Genomic DNA, 23,899 nt, shown 5'->3' on the forward strand with positions numbered 1-23,899 from the left:
ATTGTTTAGAACAAATATTATCTTTAGAAGAAAAGAAAAAATGGGTCACAAATATGTTGGGTTATGATTTTGAAATCATCTACAAAAATGGGAAGCCAAATGTTGTTGCAGATGCACTCTCAAGAAAGGATGAGGATGTGGAAACATTGTTTTGTGCTATTTCTATTATCCAACTAGATTGGATAAAAGAAGCAAGGGATGAATGGAAGAAGGACGAAAAAGTGTGGCCACGCATTCAAAAGTTGCAGAAGATCCCAGTTCAAACAATATTGCCAGAACTTGACAAGGAAGAAAAATCATATTGGAACCTGGAGCACTCACAGAAACAAGAACCTGACAACTATGAAATTGATCAATTTCAGAGTATCTCATCAAGTGGAAGAACTTACCCGTTGAAGATTCCACATGGGAGGACAATAATTTTATACAGAAGCATCTAGAACTACTCAAGCATTGAGGACAACACTTTTTGAAGGAGAGGGGCATGTTAGGTCCCTATAATACTAGTGTAACCCCTTATTGTTATTAGTACAACCCCCTTATTATATTGTTGTGCCCGTGTAGTCCCCATATTGTTATTATTGTGCCCCATAAAAGCCCACTATTGTTATTATTGTGCCCTTACATTATTACTTTTAAGTCGGCTCTGATTATATTATGACCCCTTAGACTCCTATATATAGAAAGGAGGTATTGTCATTCGTATCATCCAAGAATTTTTCATTTGTGTAATGTAAAGGAGGTGGCCCCCTTGAATAGGCTTAATTCTAAGGCGTTGATCTTTCTTTTCTATCTTTTTGTGAGTTGGTTTCATAACAAAGGAAATCAAGGATCAAGGAAGGAAGAACATGATCGAGCAGCTTCAGCAGGAATACCTGCAGGTAACATATTTCATGTGTGAATTCCTAGTCGGTTTTGGCATGCATGGCTTTGCATGGTTGTTATGGTTCTCTTGCTATCGGTGGCATGGTTTTGTTAGGTTATGATAGTGGTTTTTAGCCTAGCCTTGCCTTTTCCGGATGTCATGGTGTCTTGCGATGTTTATCTCGGTATTGAGCTTTGGATTTTTTGGATGGATTTCGGAATCCGGGGTGGAGGTGGTCTCAAGGTTCATTCCTAAAGGCCTAGGAATCCCTTGACCAGTTTTGGAGGGATACACGGTAAGTCCTAAGGGAGGAGCTCGGTTTAGGGCCTAGTGATAAAGGTTTGGATTGCGATAAAGCCTGAGAGACTGGTCTCGGTTTACGGCCTAGTGATCCGGGATTGGATTGCGGTAAATTGTGAGAGACAATGAGATAGGAAATTCCTCAAGGATAGTGATGGATTTTGAATGGAATTCCAATCTTGGTTCGGTTCTGTGATCGGAGCACTTGTTTTGGTGTGAACACAGTTTGGTGAGGCTAGAGGTGGTTTAACCTCTCGATTCCCTTAGTTGTTTTTGGATTATTTTATCCATGAGATCCCACATTCATGCTTGGAATATGGCAGGGGGGTGATTGGCTGAAAGAAATATTTGGTTCAGCCATGTCTACGGTCAGGTGGTATGTGGAAGTCCCGAACCTAGTTGGATTTGTTTATTATTAATGAAAGCTAAGTTCTCTTTCTTTTGTACTTGTTTATATGTGGATTTAATTGTTGTTATATGTCCATTATTTCCATGGTTTTATGTTGGTTATAAGCATGGTTAATTGATTGGTTCATGTCACGGTTATTTCATGTATTTACTTGTAATTGTTAAAATGATGGATTCAAGACCTAATTGATGTCATAATAGTTCTAGGGAGAAAGTGGTGATCCTTCTTGTCATGTTTCAAAAGAGTTTTCAATCATTCATGCTCCGTCTTGTATCCTAGGCCTGTAGGTTGCATTGATGCCAAGTGTTTGACAGAATGTTAGTCCCGGTTGGGGATGGTCAGGCCTAGTCCTGAAGTTGAATTTTGGTTTATTAGTCTTTTCATCATGTGTTTGATAGATTCTAAAAGGTTACAACAACTTCTAGGCAGTGTCCAGAATTTTGGGCTAGAAAAGTGCCTTAAATTTCGTGGACACTGGCATAAGCTCCTGGGAAAAGTCCCTGGATACAGGTATGCAAGCCTGTGAGAGCATGTAGAGGTCCTTAGACACTGACATGCCCATAACATGAGAGTGTCCAGAGATTAAGAGGTCAAAAAGTCAATGGGACTCAGGGGCAGGATGCCTGAGTGGTTGGGATGTCTCCTGGGGTATTGTTGTTGATGTGGAAGGTATGTTTGAAGTGTTTCCATCGGTTCCATTTCCTTAAGGCCACAAAGGAGTTTGAATCATATCATAGTAGCCTCTCGTAGCATGTTTACCCCGGTTGGTCGGTTACTTGGGTAGATGTGGGAGGAGGGTGGTTACATAATTATATCAGAGTGTGGTTGTGCTCTCCTTGGGTGAATGTGTTTTCCATGCATTCAAGTCGGTTGCACATGTGTCATTCATCATTGAATGCTTATTTCATATGCATGGTGTTGGTCGTGGTCGTAGTGATGTCACCATGAGAATAAGGATGTCATTGTGTGAAGTGCATTGTCATGTGTGCATGATTGGGTACATGCTGTTTATGTTTGCATATGATCAATATATAGTGATATGGTTGTGTTGTCATGCATGAGGTTATGGTATGTGTAGTTGATATGTTCATGCGTTGATTACTAGACTCTAGCTAGACTGATGGATGCATGGTTATATGATTATGTATCATATGTATATACATTGTTATGATTATGATATAAGTTTATCACGCTGATTTGACGATCTTGCAGATGAGATATCCTCCCCGAACTACGCTAAGGTACGTTGGTTTATTATGATTTGGTGTAGCTGACATAATATGCGTTGCAAGAAAGAGATCAAAATGGATAGCAAGATGGTAGACTACAAAGACTCTCCCTATGAATCAGATGAGAAACGTGGTGTTGGGCACTCTTCTAATTTGGAAAACACATTGAGAAGCTTGAAGGAAGAAATAAGGAGTTGTAAGGTGGACAATGACAAAATCGTGCAGGCATAAGGGAAAAAAACAAAGGTTAATGCAATACTACTTCAGAGTTTGTCAGAATTGTAGCGACATGGACCACTTCGGATCAACCATGAGTAGGAGCACATAACTAGTCGGGCATATGACAACAGGTCTTATGGTGGTCATAGGTTGGGCATATACGACACGATCAGAGATGGAAGATTGTTGGACACTCCATATAAGAGAGGTGATGGACACAAGTACTATTCCAGTTCTGTTTTGGACAAGCATCATGATCTTCATCGTTATCACCCTTACAGGAGGAGTGATAGGGGATAGTCTCCCGATGAGTTTAAGAAATCAAAGCCACCTAACTTTGATGGACAGATGAAGAAATCATAAGATGAAAAGGTATGTTTGCTTGGTATGGGGAAGTTCTTCATATTTCATGACTATTCAGAAAACATGAAAGAAAATATATCTACTTTCAGTCTCAAAGTTAAAAAAGATATTTGGTGGGAAGATGTGAAGAATGTTAAAGGTATACATGAGGATGATTTGAATTGGCTTGAGTTTGAGAGGCTCTTCAAGAAGAAGTATTTGTCAGAGATATACTTTGATGATAGAGCTAAGGAGTTTTATGAGTTGCGGATGGGTTCCATGATAGATGATGAGTATACTAATAGGTTCTTGGAGCTGTTGAGATATGTGCCTTACCTGAAGGAGGAGAAGGCAAAGGTTCAGAGATTCATCAATGGACTGCCAGTAGGATACAGAGACTGGATGGAGTTCAATGAGCCTAGATCATTGGAGGAGGCCATCCGAAATTTGAAACATTGTTATTAACAGTCGAAGTGCAAAGTTGAGCCTAAGGGTGACTTGAAAGGAAATGAGAAAGATAAAGGGAAATGGCCACCAAAGCGAGGAAGACCTCAAGATGAAAGTGAGAAAGAAAATGTAGTCCCTTACAAGAAGTTCAATACAACTGAGAGGGGACATGGAGATCATCAGCCTAGAAGCGGTGGTAAAGAACCATTGCAATGTTGGATATGCAGTAAGGATCATCGTAAGAGGGATTGTCCACGGTATCAGAGTGGTAGACCCCAGATGTATAGTGCTCAGGAGGCACATATAGAGGGTTATGTTGGTCATAGAATTCCTCAGATCTATGCATCTATTGACAATAGACAAGAAGATCATCAGGCATCTATCATTGAGATGGACTGTAAGCTTTGTGATCAAGTTGTTTCTACTTTGATTGATCTTGGATCTAACTATAGTTATATTAATCCTAACCTGGCAGATAAGTGTGGTTTGATAAAAGAATTGCATGTAGAATCTTGGTTGGTACAGTTGGCTATAAGTACAAAGAGGATAATTCACTATTGGGTAAGATCTTGTGCATTTGAGTTAAATGGTATGCCTAGAGTAGCACATTTGAATGTACTGCCATTGGGATCGTATAATATGCTTTTGGGTATGGATTAGTTGTTATATACCTAGGGGGGACAATATGGGGTACAAAGGGAGGTACCCAAGGGAATAATGCTTCTCTTTATTGATCAAACCTTTAAGGCAGGGCAACACCATACATTCACTCCTTAAGGAAGGAGAGAACTCCACAAGCCATATGCCTGTTCATACAATATTCCTTGACATCTCTCAATGTGGAGTCTCTAGCCTCTATATAGGCCTCATACATACAATACCATGGGTCATTACCATGGTTCCCTCAAAACCATCTATATAATACCATGGGCCCATTACATTGTTACTAACTACTTGTGGTCCCTTACATGATATGGGTTAACCACCTTATTTATTACTATGGCCCATCCCATTATTACATTATTCTCTTGGGTACCTCCCTTTGTACCCCATATTATCCCCCCTAGGTATATAACATTCCACTCCCCTTAGCATGTTTCATCCCCGAAACATGGGCAGAACACAAATAATAAGATCTACTCAAAAGAGTAGTCCACTAGTACCATGCACGTTCATCTAGCCATCCAAGAGAAAGGTGAACCCTCGATCTCGTTGGTGCCTCGCTCGCTTGAGATGGAAGTTGAACGTGGTAGCTCTTTTGTGTGTAGTAGGTGGATCTTCACTCCTCTCTATCTGTCATGCGGGGGTTGTTGTCCTTGTGGCTAATTGGTTGCCATCTTGTTGGTTGTTGTCTTGCGGGGTGATGTGGGTGATGATATGTTGAAGTTTTAACCCACGGTGTCTTTTTCTTTAATTCACCCCTTACTAGAGCCTGACTGTTATCTGGTGCATGTTTTGGTTCCTTCTTTGGTGTCTTATATTCCAATATTACTTCAACCACTGAGCCCTCATCTGATGTATCAGCACCTGTATCCTTTTCTGCTTCAGCCTCTGTTTGTGTTTGATTGTCAATCATCAATGGCTCATCATCTGATATGTTAGTCCCTGGAAAATCTTCTGCTTCAGCCTCCATGGACTCTACCTATTTATTGATGGAAATATCCTATAATGTAATTTTCTTCTTTTTATACCAGAGCTTCAGGAATTTCTTCTGCACGTTAATATTTATAGTACCCACCAATTCCATCCACGGGTATCCCAAAACAACATCCTCATTAGCCATATCTGAAGCATAAAAATCAGAATGAAATACATACTTATTAGATATCATTTTTGGGATTCAACTGCGTTAAGTAAGTCATTCAAACGTATGACCATTTCCATGAGAGGTAGTCGTAACTGACTAATTTCTCATGATTTTTTGAATAGTTCACTTAGCACTCATTGCATCGGGTGATGCTCACAGGGGTGAAGAAGTGGGATTGAAACTAGTGAAATGTGGAGAACGAATCACATAGCATCAATCATCACTTCCGGGGCTTGCACCCGGTAACCAGGACTTCCCAGGAGGTCACCCATCCCAGAACTCCTCTGGCTCAAGCGCGCTTAACTGTGGAGTTTTCCCCACAATCAAGCCCACTTAGCTTGCTACCCCATTTGCAAAACCTTAGCAAGTATTGTGCCTCATGAACCATTCAAGTAGAGATCCCTTCAAATCTTCAAATCTTTATAAACTTGCACCTTCTCATTATTAACCTGTGTGTGCTCCATGTGGTTCGCTGGCACTTGTAAGTTTTTTGCCAAGTTGACATTTATGAGATTTTTCTTGCAACTTGGATTTATAGACACAATGATTTTCTCCTTCTAAATCAATCCATGAACCTGCAATAAGGATATACCAGTAGAAAATAACCCCTTACGTGTCTCATTCTCCTTTGTTCTAGCACGAGACCATTTGTCTAAAAGGACTCTTTCAAATTCTGCATCTGAAAGTTTTGTCAACTGCTTGTTGTCAAGTGAGAAATACCATCTGTAAGCCTCATCTTTGAAACCAAGCCACATTGAATCCTTCCAATTTTTTGCCCATACTGACTTTTTTTGTTTTATGAATTCTTCAATAGTAGGGCCATTATCTTTTCCTGTAAAACATAGAGCTGCCATGAAGAGGGTTTTGAAAAAAAATTCACTTACTTGGCGAAAATTTGAAATTGTCATAGTTTAGTCAATATTGCTTAGAATCCCTATTATGACCTGTTTTCAGAAATGGAACAACCATTTTTCATCTTCCCATGTGATAGAAATCCTGATCCAAACACTGGAATTTCAGATCTACGCTGCAACTCTCCCACCGTCACCAAAAATTCTAAAAAAAGAGCTGATTTTAAATCAGCGATATCTCCCTCATCCAGACTTTGATTCGACTGATTTTTTTTTTTTGAAATTGGGTATTTTTTCATAAAGAATCTGGATCTGCAACTATATTTTCCACATTTTCCCCCAAAATGTACAAAACTATGCCGCAAACTCGCTTCCCCCAAAAATGTCTGCAACACCACTGATTTTTAGATCAGCGATATCTCCATTCGGACTCCGATTCAGCTGATTTTTTTTTGAAATCGGGTATTTTTTCACAAAGAATCCAAATCTACAATTATATTTTGTAGATTTTTCCCTAAAATGTACAGATATGATCTAAAAACTTTCCGCCCTAGAAAGTTCCTGCAAAAAATAAAAAAATTCTCCACTTTTTCCCAAAGAAAGTGCTCTGATACCACTTGCTATAGCTCTGATACCACTTGTTATAGATCTGATCTGAAAATATATGAAAATAATACCAATATACCCAATAACTGCAAATAATCACCAAAAATAACAAGATCTGAATATAGAAATGCTTCTCTTTATTGATCAAACCCTTAAGGTAGGGCAACACCATACATTCACTCCTTAAGGAAGGAGAGCACTCCACAAGCCATATGCCTGTTCATACAATATTCCTTGACATCTCTCAATGTGGAGTCTCTAGCCTCTATATAGGCCTCATACATACAATACCATGGGTCATTACCATGGTTCCCTCAATACCATCTATCTAATACCATGGGCCCATTACATTATTACTAACTACTTATGGTCCCTTACATGATACAGGTTAACCACCTTATTTATTACTATGGCCCATCCCATTATTACATTATTCCCTTGGGTACCTCCCTTTGTACCCCATATTATCCCCCCTAGGTATATAACATTGGTTTTACCTTCATAGGACCAAAGTGGATTTCTTCGACAAGGCCATTGAGTGGATGATAGTGGGGAAAAGAGAATTTTCCCCACTATCCTAAAAAATCTACAAGATATCTTGGTTGATCAAATACAATAATTACGAAACAAATGTAACAAGGCAAGGTAGGCATACTTTTTGATATTTAGAGCATTTATGGAATGAATGGGATGAAAAGATTTAGATTCAATTAAACATAGAGCATACTAGGATGAATTCTATATTTAGTATTAGTGTGAAAACATAGATATTGTTTATAAGCTAGAGCAGAGTGTAGTCAAACAGATTCAACCCTTAATCTTCTTTAAACAATAAAGACACAAAGAACATATGGAAAACTAGAAAAATAACAATTTTACAAGAGAGGAAACTTCACCAATTGTCTGACACATGAATCCTGGAACAACTTTCTGTATTAATGAAATGATCACTTCAGTATATGCACAACCTTACATCAAGAATTTTCTTTCTTCACATGAGTTTCAATCCTTTGTACTTTGAAGTATGAAGTATTTACACAAAACTTATCAAAATATATTTATTTGAAAAACCAAAATTTTTACAAAATATCCTAAAAACTTTTATTTTTTACAAGATTACTAATTTGTTTTTACAAGATTGCTTCGACAAGGACATTGAGTGTGTGGATTATAGTGATGATAGATAGCCAAAAGGAGATCGTATGCCAAAGTTATGACCCCGGGAAATTGATGTACCAATTTACCCAAACAGGGTCCACAGTTTTGGTGCTTCATCTCCTAGGTTTAGGTTTTTGGATGTTTAGGGTTTTCCATTGTTTCTTAGTAATAAATAGGCCTTGGAGCCTCATTGTAACACATTTCAAAGGCATGTAGTTGCCTCATCTCTTCTCAGAGATAAGCTACCATCGCCCAAGCTAGTTTATTTCTATTATGTTTGTAAGCATATTTCAGTATTATGATATTAATTAAATGAAGTGTTATTTCTGCTACATTTATGTATTTATGGTTATATCTGTAATTTGTTGCGTTCTTATTTTTCGGATCAGTGGTATCAGCGGTCTGCTCTTTCTCTATTTTTCTTTGATCTGGTTGAACCTTTGCAAGACCAGCCTCACAAACCACAACGGCCTCCCATGGTGAAAGAAAAGAAAGATGAGGGGGCAAGAGATCCTTTCAAAATATTGCTCGAGGAATCCCTCGAGCGATAGAGGAACACGATGATGGATAAATTTTCCCATATACTTCAACATCTACCCACAGGTGACACATCTTCATCCAGTAGCCACTCTGGAGGCGCCACTCCTTTTAAGGTACAAGTTAACTTTGATATTCCTATATTTGAGGGCCAAATAGCTGTAGATGTCATAGATAAATGGTTGAATCTGTTGGAAGGATATTTTTCAGTTCATGACATTTCCAATGGGGAAAATATTACTTTTTCACTTCTCAACGCCACCCCACATGTTAAGGATTGGTGGTAAACCTACTGTGAACAAAAGGACGAGAGGGAATCGTCATTGTTTTAGCCGCACCCCCTTGGGATTCTTTCCGAGAAGCCATCAAGGAATAATATTACCTTGTCGGGAACTACTAAGATAAATACATAAATTGGACCACTCTACAACAGGGAAGGGGCCAAGATGTGCCAAAGTTCACAAAGATTTTCCATACCCTTTGCACTAAGTTGGGTTTTACAAATTCTGAGTGGCATTTGGTACTCAAGTACCGCGGCTATCTACACAAGTACATCCAGGACAACAGGGAGTTCTGGTACATCTCCTCGCTCGGCATGACATACTGATATGATGTCAAAATTGAGCAGAATTTTAAACAGAAGAAGCAAGACTTTCAAAGCAAGGAAAATGAGCCCCCAAAGCACAAAGAAAAGGCCAAAGCCAAGGTGGGGTGGTCTAGGACAACCCGTCGAAGCCACTGTAGAAATTTTTACTGTAGATCAACCTGATAATGAAATATAACTAAATCAAAATACTTTAATCTACTTCTACAATCAATTAGCGGAAGCTTAAAATATTTGAGCAAGATCAAGCTGAACGCATATAACCAGAAGAAGAATAAATGCACATGAAACACAAAAGAATACTCAGGGGAAAGCCTCAGCTAAAAACCCCACTATCTGTATTATCATACAAGGTGGAAATATCTCAGAATTACACAAAGCCTTAGCTTCCATAGCTAGCCAGCTCTCAATACAATCCTCCTGGATGATCATAGGCAAACAATGCTTCTCACAAACCTTCTTCTCTGCCCTCCAAGCCTCTTATTTCCTTGCGCAGTTTCTCCTGGGTGATCATACTATTACCAAGTGTAACACTGATCACTCGCACTGATCTCACACCCTGTAAAATTGCGCAATCCTCAAGGAACCTTGTTCCTTTTGCATGGATGAGTTTCCTTTATAGGAAAACTCATGCAACTGATAGTAACCAGTCCTTGACATTTAGCTCAACTGAGTCTTTCTCTAAATAGACATGCATGAGTTTCTGATGAGAGAATCTTCAGTTATCTGGAGTACACTAGTTGGATGCATGCATGCATTAACTGACTGAAGTCACGATTAGTTCCTCAAACAGTTTGGAACTAATTTAACCAGACTTAACTCAGTAAACTAAGCTAACTGTTTACAACTCAAATATAACTCAATCTTATCTCCTTAATTAAGGGATAATCTCCTTAATTTAAGGGATAACTGTTGCATGACTTTAGAAAGACTTCTAACTTGAATTTATCCAACTAATTAATCCATAATGAATTAATTAATTATTTTTCAGGAAGCTGGTGATACTAAATTCGAATTTTAATTCTCAATTTTAATTCAAGGACAAATTAAAATTGGAATATTCTGGATTCTATTTTTATCATTTCTTGTTGCTATTTTCAACACTCCCTCTCAACAAGAAATGCATTCAACTCGATCTCGATCTTGAACCTTTGAAATGTTCTGCATGCAACACTTCTCTCTAGTGTTGTTGCTCGAAAAACTCTAGAAACAAAAAGACATCCAACCTGAATCAATATGATGCATCTGTCATCAAAGTCTCTGACTGCTATTGCCTCTATCAACTGAAAACTCTACGCTGTTGCTGACTCTGCCTTTCTGCACTTGTCAATCCTTCTCTACGCTCTTCAGTATTTGACTGATCTAGCCTCTGTCACTTTGATCTCTGACTGCATCAATCCCACTGATTCGCCTTGCTACTATGTACTTTGGGATCTCGTAGCAAGATACAATCCATGAGATAAAACCTCTCAATGGACCCTGCCCAATTTCAGCCTTCTTGGGACTATCACTTCACATTGCCCTACCTCACACCTGGAGTTATGGCTGCATGTGATCCATCTACTGACTTGGCTTGAAATTCCCCCCTACTAGAGGTCTCTGCATGAGTGGATGCCTCCACTCAGTCTCCTCTTAGCATCTCCAATTGTGGCTCCTACACAATTGTTTGAGACTTCTTCTGGGGTTGTATGTTGACAGGTAATTTACTCTCCCTCTCAACCATCAAGTCTCTAACATTTTCCTTGCTCCTCAAGGATTTGCATTCATCTTGAACCTCAAGAGCATACAGGTTCTTAACTCGTGAACCAATCTGTTTCACCTATCCCATGGTGATGTGTCTAAGGAAAACCTTTCCCTTACTGAAGACAACATTGCAACCTTTGTCCTCCAACATCACGATTGATACCAAATTCTTCTTCAGTCCAGGCACATACTTCACATCTGTCAAGGTGATAAGAGCTCCATGCTCCCTCTAAAAAGAAACCATGCCCACTCCTGAAACACTATACCTTTCATCATCACCCATCTCTATGTGCATATTGAGTTCTTTCTCCTCCAAGGTACTGAATAAAATTTTATCGCATGTCATGTGGAATGAGGCTCCATTATCAAGAAACCAACCACAACCCATCATCGATGACACCATGCATGCGACGAAGGTGAAGTCCATCTCGAACTGAGAGGCTAATGCCTTGTCTTCAGATCCTTCCAAGGATCCCTTCTTGGACTTCTTTGATGGGCAATTAGTCGCATAATGACCCATTTCGTGACAATTAAAGAATCTCACTTTAGACTTGTCAACCTTCTTCCCTCCATGAGAATTATTCGATTTGGAATGAGAATCCTTCTCCTTCCTTTTCCTTGCCTTACTTGCTAAGGCCAGATTTTCTTCATCATCCTTGGATGAAGAACCATCTCGTGTGCTCCTCCTGATCTCCTCCTACATGAGATCTGACCACAGTCGTTCCCAATTTGGCAGTTTCTCCCTTCCATTCAAAAATTCCTGGTAGCTATTCCAGCTCTTTGGAAGGCGAAGGAGAGCGAGGCTCACCATATCATCATCGACAGTAGTTATTCCCACACTACCAAGCTCATCTCTGCAGGAGGTGAGCTTGTTCAGATATGTGGAAATAGTATCGCCCTTCTCCATCTTGATTCTTCGAAGCTTATCCTTCAGCGCCAATTTCCTCTGGTCGCTACTATTCTGGTAGAGGTCCTTCAATGTCTTCCACATTGAATATGGAGTATCCTTCCCATGGAGACTCGAGAAAATATGGTCTCGAACTCCCTCAAGGATGATCTGTCTCGCCCTCGCCACATACTTCTTCCATTCAACCAACTCTTATGCATTAGTTTAGCCTGGCTTTGGGATTTCTTGATCAATGAAATCCTTCAAGCCGTTGTCTTCTAATACAGCTTCCATGCGATCTTTCCATGCTATGTAATTCGAGCTGCCATCCAAGAACACCATTGACCAACCTTGAAGTATGAGATGAATTCGAATTGCACCTGCAACCCCGAACTTCAAACTTCGAATTCTCTTCTCCGTATACTGTTCACTGCTTCGATAACCTTAGCTCTGATACCATGTAGAAATTATGACTGTAGATCAACTTGATAATGCAATATAACTAAAGCAAAATACTTTAATCTACTTCTACAATCAATTAGCGGAAGCTTAAAAGATTTGAGCAAGATCAAGCTGAACACATATAACCAGAAGAAGAATCAATGCACATGAAACACAGAAGAATACTCAGGGGAAAGCCTTAGCTAAAAACCCCACTATCTGTATTATCATACAAGGTGGAAATATCTCAGAATTATACAAAGCCTTAGCTCCCACAACTAGCCAGCTCTCAATACAGTCCTCCTGGATGATCATAGGCAAACAAGGCTTCTCACAAACCTTCTCCTCTGCCCTCCAGGCCTCCTATTTCCTTGCGCAATTACTCCTAGGTGATCCTACTGTTACCAAGTGTAACACTAATCACTCACACTGATCTCACACCCTGTAAAACTGCGCAATCCTCAAGGAACCTTGTTCCTTCTGCATGGATGAGTTTCCTTTATAGGAAAACTCATGCAACTGATAGTAACCTGTCCTTGACATTTAGCTCAACTGGGTCTTTCTCTGAATAGACATGCATGAGTTTCTCATGAGAGAATCTTCAGTTATCTGGATTACACTAGTTGGATGCATGCATGCATTAATTGATTGAACTCACAATTAGTTCCTTAAACAGTTTGGAACTAATTTAACTAGAATTAACTCAGTAAACCGAGCTAACTAATTTCAACTCAAATAAACTCAATCTTATCTCCTTAATTAAGTGATGATCTCCTTAATTTAAGGGATAATTGTTGCATGACTTCAGAAATACTTCTAACTTGAATTTCTCCAACTAATTAATCCATAATGAATTAATTAATTATATTTCAAGCAGCTGGTGAGATTAAATTCGAATTTTAATTCAAGGACAAATTAAAATTGGAATATTCTGGATTCTATTTTTATCATTTCTTGTTGCTATTTTCAACAGCCACAAGCAAAGAACAACACGACAAAGACAAAGAAAGGCACGGGAAAATGGCATGAGTTCCATAAGAGCTCAAATCACAACACAAGTGAGTGTCGGGTCAAGCAGTCACAGGTGGCCAAGCTGAAGGCTTCTAAATCAGGCACAGGTTCTAACTCTTAGTCAAAACTCGACAAGGGGAGTGACAAAGGGAAGTAGATCACTGACGCGAGGCCCAGTGCCACTGTAGCCACCATCAAAATCTAGAAGAATGAGCTTGAAGATCTAAAGGAGGGGGAACACCTCTTCCACTCACAAATGTGGGTGAAAGGTTCTCCGCTGCAGTTCATTGTCGATATCAGGAGACAAAAGAACCTCATTTCAATAGAGGTCATGAAGCAGCTAGGCCTACTGATGATAGCACATCCGCAGTCGTACACCATCGGGTGGCTTCACCAAGGACGAGATCTCAACGTCGGCCAACAGTGTCGCCTTCCCTATAGCATCAAGCCCTTCACGGATGAGGTATGGTGTGATGTTGCTCCTCTTGAAGTTTGTGATGTATTATTAGGAAAAAATACTTGTGGAAGTGGCATGTTGTATATGAGTCTATACCTCGCTTTGTGATTATTACTTTTGGAAATAAGATGTACAGGATACCAGAGGTAGCCCCACCTACTGCCATATCTTTGATCACTGCAAAGCAATGCAATAAGATCATTTCCTAGACCATGAAATTTGTTTTCCTTATGATTCGCCCTTAGGTAATGAAGAAGGTTTTTGCCACGTCTTCCATACAAGGCTCCTCCACACACCATAAACATATGGAAAAGGTTATGTAGGAGTATAAGGACATTTTCGCCTCACCTATAGGGGTACTTCTACACTATCAGGTCAAGCACTCCATCGATCTGACCCTAGGTGTGCTACTACCCAATGGACCAATCTATCGATGTTTTTTGTAGAATGTTGAGATCAACAAGAAGATTCAGGAGTTATTGCAAAAAGGGCACATCAGACGAATCTCATCACCCTGTGGGATCCTGATTGTATTGGTACAAAAGAAGGATGGGATCTAGATACTATGTATTGACTATCGTGCGTTGAAAAATAACATTGTCCGCAATAGGTACCCAATCCCACAGATGAACGACCTTATGGACTAGCTGAAGGGGGCCAAATATTTCAGTAAGATTGACTTGAAGTCCAGTTATCACTAGGTTCTTATCAAACCCTCTGATGTGTGGAAGATTGCCTTCAAATCCAAGGAGAGCCTTTTCAAATGGTTGGTCATGCCTTTCGGGTTGGCGAATTCCCCCATAACCTTCATGAGATTGTTGGGTGCAAGAGTTGCAGTTCAAAAAACTCCTTCAACACTTAATTTGTTAACCCAGGGCTATGTAAGCTTAGAGGCCTAGCATAGGTAATGCCAATAAATGATATGAACCTTCACTAAATCTGTTCCTATATTTCTTAATTACAATTTGCAGAATCAAAAAGATCACACGACAAATAATACTAAGAGAATTATGGTGTTGGAATGGAAAAGAAAGTACTTTACAGAAACTAAATAAAAGGAACTTCAAATTATCATAAACAATCCCGATCAATAAAAGATAAATATCTAAGACTAAGTTCAGTGCATTCATAGGACAAAGAAGTAATTAATTTGTTAACGACATTTGTCTTCATTAAAGATTTTCCTTCCTGCACTGAACCATCGTTCCTGCATCACAACAACGTTCCTGTACTGGAACGACATTCCTGTACTGCATCAATGTTCCTTCATTGGAAGTATGTATTGTGCCTGCACTAAAGATTTCGAACTTCATACAAGAGCTCTGGGTTCTTGTACCAGAGCACTCTGTTCCTGCACCAGGATATCAACTCCTATACCAAAATAGAGGTTCCTGTACCAAGAAATCAACACTCTTGTACTGGATTTCTAAACCAATTACAGAAAATGAAGAGGGTGTAAACTAAGAACAAATTGCAAGGCGAAACAGAGCCCAGAAATAAACGTTCATAAGCACAAGACTCTTCAACTAATCACACATTCAGGAATGAAAGGAACTTCGAAATTCAAAGAAAAATCCTTGCTGGAACATGAAACTTCTTGCATGTGAAAAATAACTATATGATCCAAATACAAGTAGGCTTCTTCCTGAGATGATTGTTATTATGTGAATTAGATCTGCACTTATTATAAATATAAGTTTTAGCTTAGAGGTCCCTTCAATAATTTCAGTGTTAAATTGAGTTACTTCCATAAGGGAAATGAGTGCAAGCGTAGATCTATGTAATGTAGACAATGTTTCATTAAAGCTCATAAAGATAAATTAATTCCAGAGTGAACTTTCATATTGAGAATGCTTGGAAACTTCACTCATAATCAAAACATGATTTGTAGAGAAAAGCAAATGAACTTGTAGGAAATAAAAGGATTTGCAGAAGTAAACTAAGCAACCTTCACTTGAAGAAATGAAAATGCATCGGTGCAAGTAACTAAAACACGCTCCTTTTGCAGAAATGAAATTAAACACGCATCAAAGGAAAGCAGGGTTAACACGAAAGGCAAGAAATAAACACACACAAGTCTGCACACTTCGGATCCAAATCACACAACTTATGAAGAAGTCAAAGCCTGTTAACTATGAAAGAACGAAATATAACCTACTCAAACCATGCATAAAAATAATTTTAACATACCTCACGAAAAAGGGCGATTGAGCTCGATAGGCTGGGCCCTAGACAACCAGATTGTTCCCCTGCTACGAGATTTGGAACTTCAAGTACTCAAATAATACATCACAAAGATATTAGAACAAGAAGATGCATAATTGGAGCAGTCCTTTCTATTAAACTTCAAAAGTAGCAAATATACATCATGGATCCCAGATCCAACCCATAAAATATGGTGATACCAAAAGTTACAGTATAAACCAAAATTTCACCAGCGTATCACTACTTAGCTTCCACTAGAAACCCTATTAAATATACATTCATTCGGCTCATGGCTGCAACAGAAATCAAAACATAAGTTTGTCTTGGGCTTCTCGGTTGTTAACAAAAGACTAAACAAGGGTTCTCGGTCAAAGCCCTAGTCTTCATATCCCTCATATTCCTCTACGCTCTGAGCCCAACAAAGATGACTAATCTTCTAGCAAAGAATTTTCACAATTTGTCAAGTTATCTCGGCTGTAAGTGGTGAACCAAGTTGAAGTTGACAGTTGCCTCAGAAGTGCAAGAGCAATGGATGGTACAAGAATCATTCCTGCACCAACCCATCTTCCACATTGATTAATACTTTCACCTTATAGAATTACCTTAGGAAAGAGAACATATAAGTTGCAAAGAAAAATAGGATATTAAATCTATTTAATTAATAATTAAGTTCATATATAAACATTAAGACGAAAACCATGAAAGATTTATAACATTTATGCACCAAACCATTATAGAGACAAAGAGCAGTGTTGGGCTGCCCTCAAAGCAAATATAGATGAAGAAGAAACCAACAGTATTATCCTCGGAGGAGACCTCAATCTCATACTACATTCCAATGAGAAAAGAGGAGGCTTCTTTTCTCTTGATCCTTTCAGAATGCAGTTGGAGGCCATCATGCAAGACCACGATCTTATTGATGTTGTCCCAAAAACTCGGAGGTTCACCTGGAGTAATCGCAGATTGGGTAAAGGAAATATCATGGAGAGACTAGATAGAATTATGGTGAATGTCACATTTCTCTCCACCTTCTCTACTGCTTATGCCACCATCCTTCCTTTCTCTGCCTCTGATCATTACCCCACAACACTTGTACTCGAAGCCCACTGCCTCTTAGGGCCAATTCCCTTCAAATACAACCCTCTGTGGAATAACATTCCAACAGTCAAAGAGATCGTTCAAAACACTTGGTGTCATCACATAGAAGGATCACTAGGGTACATATGGGAAAACAAACTAAAAAGGACCAAATATGCCTTAAAGGAATGGGCAAAAAACTACTACACGGAGCCTGAGGAAAAAAAAAAAGAGATAAAAACCAAATTGGAAAACACTCACAGCATAATAAAGGAACACAAAGTCTCACAGGAAGACAAAGATCATGAAAGCAAACTCTACTTCCAGCTATGTTGCTCCAATAGAGAGGAGGAGCAGAAATGGAGAATAAAATCTAGGCAGTTATGGTTGCAAGGAGGAGATAAAAACTCCGCTTTCTTTCATAAGCAGGCTACCGTCCGGAAAATGAGGAACAATATTACATCTATCATAGATGCAGAAGGAAATCTACAAACCACTCAAGGTGCTATTAGAAAAGCAGCTTCAGATCATTACAACGCTCCCCCAACAGAAACGAAAGAGGAGGAAGATTACTCAGATTTGCTGCAATATCTTGCCACTAAGATCAACAAGGAAATAAATGATAGCTTCATCATGGAGATCGAAGAAGAAGAAATAAGAAGAGCTATTTGGACTCTCCAACCAGATAAAGCTCCTGGCCCAGATGGTTTCCCCATTTGCTCTTACCGAGCTTATTGGGGAATACTTAAAAAAGATCTAGTCAAAATGATAAAATGGATTCAACGCAAGGGAAAAATTGGAGGTTTCACCAATGCCACTCATCTCGCCCTTCTCCCCAAAGAGAACTGGCCCTCATCTTTTTCCTGATTTCGACCCATCTCTCTTTGCAATTCATCTTACAAAATCTTGAACAAATTCTTGCTTCTCGCCTAAAACCTCTCCTCCCCTCTCTCATCTTTGAAAACCAAGGAGGATTCTTGGCCAACAAGCAAATTTCCGATTCAATCCTCCTTTTCCAAGAAGCTATCTACTCTAGCCATTCTAGAAAGGAAAAAGGCTTTATTCTGAAATTAGATCTCGCTAATGCCTTTGACAGAGTCAAGCATTCTTTCCTCATTGTTGTTCTACAGAAAATGGGATTTGCTGTGCCCTTCCTTGATCTCATCAAAGCTTGCATTTCAGGTCCTTAGATTTCTCCTCTTGTTAATGGCAGACCTAGACCTTCTTTCCAATCTTCTCAAGGGCTAAGACAAGGCTACCCACTTTCCCCTTATCTGTTCATCTTGATGGCTAAATCCTTTACTAAAGCTTTGGAATAAAATCGGTGGGTCAGACTCATCACCGCCATTAAATTCGGAAATGGGGTCAAAAACATAAATCAATCTGAATTTGTTGATGATACTCTGTTAATAGGAGGAGCCTCCAATATAATAGTCCACTGTTTCAAAGCCCTTTTGGACAAATACATGAGCTACTCAGGAGGTATGGTCAATCAACTCAAAAGCTGCATCTATGGTTGGGACACTACGGCTCAAGTCCTCCATAACATCGCCAGCACCTTTGGGGTCCCTTGCAAAATAGAGTGGGAGCATTTCACTTATCTGGGTATGCCAGTGAGTGTTGGTCCTCTGAAAGTTGAAGTTTGGGATACCATCATAGATAAAATGAAAAGGAAAGTGCAACAATGGGGTTCCACTTGGCTCAATCTAGCAGGCCGTCTTGTTCTCCTGAAAACAAGTCTTTCTTCTCTACCCTTATACCAATTTACACTTCTGCAAGCTCCTGCCATTAAAATGGAAATTATTCTTCGCCACTTTCTTTGACAAGGGGGGAAAAATGAAAAAAAGAAGTTCAATCTTGTTAGTTGGAAACAGGTCATTCAAACCCATGATTGTGGAGATCTAGGAATTAACACAACAGTGATCTTTGGTGACTCATCTGCCATCATCAGTCTAATGGTAATTGTAACGCCTCCAATGTGCTTCTTCATCAAACTATCAATCGGTGTCAAACTCTTGCTCAGAAAATGACTAACCTCCGTTTTTTCCATGTTCTTCAAACCCTCAACAAGAAAGCTGACGCTTGTGCCAACAGAGCTTGTCACAAACCCATAGGCAACCTTCTATGCAACTCTGTTGAATCTCAACAATATCTTCCTTGATAAAAAACATTTCAATGTTCAGAATGAACTGCAGCAAATCAATTGACTCTGAATCCCGCAACATCTTCAAGAAGAATCTGGACCATATCACTGCTAATATCCGCCTTGGCAGACAACAACATCACAACCCCTCAGAAAAATATATGGAATGGATCTACTCCTCTCAATTTGGTCCCATCACCCATACTGTTCTGACCCATCCTTTCCTCCCTCATGATCTTCATTGTGATTTTCTCGTGACCACTACCCCCCTCTCCCTTTGCCCCATGACTGACCTTCTGTCACGTCCTGCCTTCTTAACCGCTCTTCCCATCCCTCATTTCCGTACCTCCTCTTCTCCCTAGCAGCATTCGCTCTTCCTGTTGCTATCTTCCTACATCTCCTCTGTGCTAAGCCTTCGTTCCCCCTCTCTTCACATTTTCATTCCTCCCACAAGCTCCCTTTACCCAGACCCATTGCTTTTGCAATTTCGCAGAGTTCTCCTCCCTCAGAGCACTGAAAACATAGCTTGGGCTCCCTCTATGGAAAGAAGCGAAGACTATCTCCATTGTGCTGATATGTAAGCAAAGCTTGGACAAATCCGTGCTCATCAGAAGATTTTGGATGCGAAAATCGACACTAATGCCCGGATCACTAGCGAGAAGCATGAGGCTGATCCCAATCTTTTTCTCCATCGTATTTCTTCACTTCAGGAATAGTTTAATGAACTCTCCAATAGATGTAGTCATGCCCAAGAGTCCATTGACATTCTGAAGTTCATGATGGAAAAAATAAACGCTCCAAACACTAGCTCTTCAAGCCTAAGGACGTTGAAGTCGACAGCAAGCCCGATGAGTCTACAGCTCACCAGATTAGCCATATAGACATAGATTAAGAATGCAATGTAAATTCTACTTTTTATTACTCTAGTTCATTAGAATCTATACTTGTTTAGGTTTTCCAAAAGTCGAAAATGACAGGAGCAAAGAGGACTTTTGTCTTCCTTGCAGTAATTTCCTGCTTTGCTTCCCAAGAATATGCCTTGTAATTCAGGAGCTTAGACTCCTCAATTTTTCTTTGGAATATAAACAGCAACCGATTATGTAAAAATAAAATAAAAATATGAAAACCATGAAAGAAGTGCAGGAATGAGTACAAGTTTAAGAAAAGTGCAGGAATAAATAGGTTCCAAGGTTAAAATAGAGGCTTAGGTAGTGTGTTCGAGGTAAGATCATAAAGGTTAAAAATTGGACAATTCTGGTGACCAACAAGATTGATGGACGACATCTCGTGACCCTTCACAAATGCATTCATGGTGGTGTATTTAGATGACATCTTAATCTTCAACCAAAGTTGGAAGAGTACCTCTACCATATTCGACGGGTCCTTCAAACCCTGCGACAACACAAGTTGTGTGCCAATTTGGAGAAATGCACTTTTGGCATGACCCAGGTTCAATATATGGGGTACATCATTGATGAGAAGGGTGTGCATGTTTCCCCAACCATGATACAAGTCATTTGGGATTGGCCAACCCCAACCACTCTAACAGAGCTCTGCAGCTTTCTGGGTCTTGCTAATTTCTACTGCACGTTCGTGTTGGGGTACTCCAATATCACTTGGCCTTTAAGTCACGTCAACAAGGGTGGAGCAAAATTAAATTTTTCTTGGTTCGAAACCCAATAGAATGAATTTTCCGAGTTGAAACATCACTTTTTCTCTGAACCAATGCTCACATTACCAGAACTGCAACAACCATTTGAGATTGAGACAGACACCTCTGACAATGTTATTGGTGCAATTCTTAATCAACAGGGGCATCCAGTGGCTTACCACAATGAGACACTTTCAGACACATTCTGAAAGTATCCCACCTATGACAAATAAATGTATTCCATTATGTAAGCTTGTCGTCAATGGAAGAATTACATTTTGGGGAAGGAAACGATCATCCACACAGACCACTAACCCCTACAGTTCATACAAACACAAGGGAAGTTGTAGAGAAATCTCCATCATAAATGGTCATACCTGCAACAATTCCATTTGAACATTAAGTACAAGAAGTGCAGCACCAATAATGTTGTAGACTGCCTCAACCGACCACCACTCATGGTGCTGATCACTATAATAGACTCCTATGGGCACAAGACTTCAGGGTGACCACATCCTTACGAGAGTAATCCAGAATTTGGCAGCACATACCAAACACTCCTAGAAGGTAAGAAAGTTCCAAATTTTCACCTACTAGGATGCACTGTTATGCCACTTGGGACACATCTGTGTTCGTTCAAGCGAGTGTTCCAAGCTGATTTGGGAGGCGCACTATAGTTAAGTCGTCGAACATTTTGGAGTAGAGAAAACAATGGCAATACTACATAAGTATTTTTATTGGTTTAACCTTCATTGGGATTTTGGGAGGTACATTAAATCCTTCATTGCCTGCACCATTTCTAAACCAACCATCAAGAAGCAAGGCCTATATACTCCTATTCCTACTCCTAGTCGACCTTGGAAATCCATCTCCATGGATTACATGCCGGGCGTTCCTTCTACTAAGCACGGTAATGACTATGTTTTTGTGATCATCAACAACTTCTCTAAGATGGCCATTATGGCAGCTTGCAAGAAGAGTATCACAGCAAAGGCCACTGCTAATCTCTTCTTTGAGCAAGTGTGGGTACAATTTGTGATCCCACAATACATTGTCTCTGATTGGGACAACAGATTCCTAAGTGCATTTTGGTCAAGTCTCTGGTTGATGGTCGATACCAAACTCACTAAGTCCATGGCTTTCCATCTCCAAACAAATGGCCAAATAGAACTCGTCAATAGGATGATCATAAACATCCTGCGCATGTACAACTTGAAGCATCCATGCACATGGGATGAAATCCTTCCCTATTTCCATCACATCTACAATAGAGCTTTCCACAACTCAATGGGCTACAACCCCTTTCAGGTAAGACTGGGATTTCAGCCATTATGTCCCATTGATGTAGCCATACCATTTGTAGCTACTCAGGTAGATTCAACTCATGTCCAGTCCAAATCCGACAGGGCTAACAACTTCATTGAGTGCATTCAACTTGTTAGGGTCCTATAATTTATAAGATCAATGATCATTGAGTATTTTCTTTCAGTATTTCAGATTGTAATTAATATAGCTTTCTGCAAATGATTTCCAAAAAAAGAGATAGAAAAATGAAAATAAAAAAAATTAAAACATGGTATAAATGCAAAAAGAAAAAGAAAAGAAATGATAAATGAACCCTAGAAAAAAATGAATAAACCTGAAAGTGATGCTAGCTTAAGTGCCACTACTAGCCCTCTGGCTTTGTAAAGGAATAAATAGATGAAATTTTGTGCAACTTGTTTAAAATTCCACAACCCCTTTCTGCTTGAGACATACAGTTTAATCATGCTCAAGTTGTTTTCAATTTATGTCAATCATGTTAGAGTGAATAACTTAACCAACCAGTTTAATCTTGGTTAAGATTATATAGGTAGAAATAGGTGAATAATGTTAATCCAACTATTTAATCTGGATTAATTTAGCTAATTAGATTAGTCTAGTGTTTGAAATAAATAGTCTTTATCTCTTAGAATAAAATTGAAGGGGTTTGCATACTTAAATGCACCCACATTCACTTTTAGATAGCATTAGAATAGCTAAATAAATATTTTTATGTAATAAAGTCCAAAGTATTCCCTTATCAAAAGTTTTGGACCTTGGGTTATGTTACATACGCCTAAAAAGATATGGTAGGTCCCTCTAGTGTTAAAGTTCCCCTTACTCACACATCCCCGATCATTCCCCGCATAGATCCGATGGCCCACGGTAGGTTTTGGACCCCCCCAAAGTGACAACATTTAACGACAGGGGGGTCCGAAAAGTGGTTTACCGCCACCTATATGTTGCCACCATGTGTTTTCGGACCCCCCCTCCATAAACCGGATACCACCGCACCCCCCGTTTGAAAGTGGTATTGCCTCACCCTATGTCTTGTCACTCCCACTAATGGTTGTCTCCACTTCCCGTCGCAGCTGCCACTCCCATCGCTCCACCTCATCCTACGTCCTGTCACTCTCACCAATGGTCCCGCTCCACTCAACCCCCAACCCCCAACTTCCACGTCTAAGACTGTTTCAATCTCCATTAATCTCCTATCCATTTTCCCATGCGATTACATGAGTTAATGCCCCAAACAAACCATTAATCCAACGGTTAAGGCCAGTCCACTATAGATAAATATGAAATTTACCACTCTAATTGCACTTTTCTTTCCTCACTCGTTCAATAGTGCTCCCATCCCTCTGTGTTATAATATTTTTGCAACATTTCCCTTGCCTATTATTCATAAATTAACAGAGGTCTGCCACGCTGAATTCCCACCAATTATTGGACACACAACAATTTCCTATTGTTATAGTCTTCAGTGCTCCATCAGGCAACCACCATGGCACCTAAAACTTCCCATGTAATCAATTCAATGCTCAATCCCCCTATCGATTTAGACCATACCACACTTGCAGACTGAGATTACAAAATCGTTGAGACACAG

This window comes from Pinus tabuliformis, chromosome 7 (assembly GCF_031772625.1).
Source record: "Pinus tabuliformis cultivar Carrire ecotype Pingquan chromosome 7, CPIR1, whole genome shotgun sequence".
In the NCBI taxonomy this organism is placed as follows: domain Eukaryota; kingdom Viridiplantae; phylum Streptophyta; class Pinopsida; order Pinales; family Pinaceae; genus Pinus; species Pinus tabuliformis.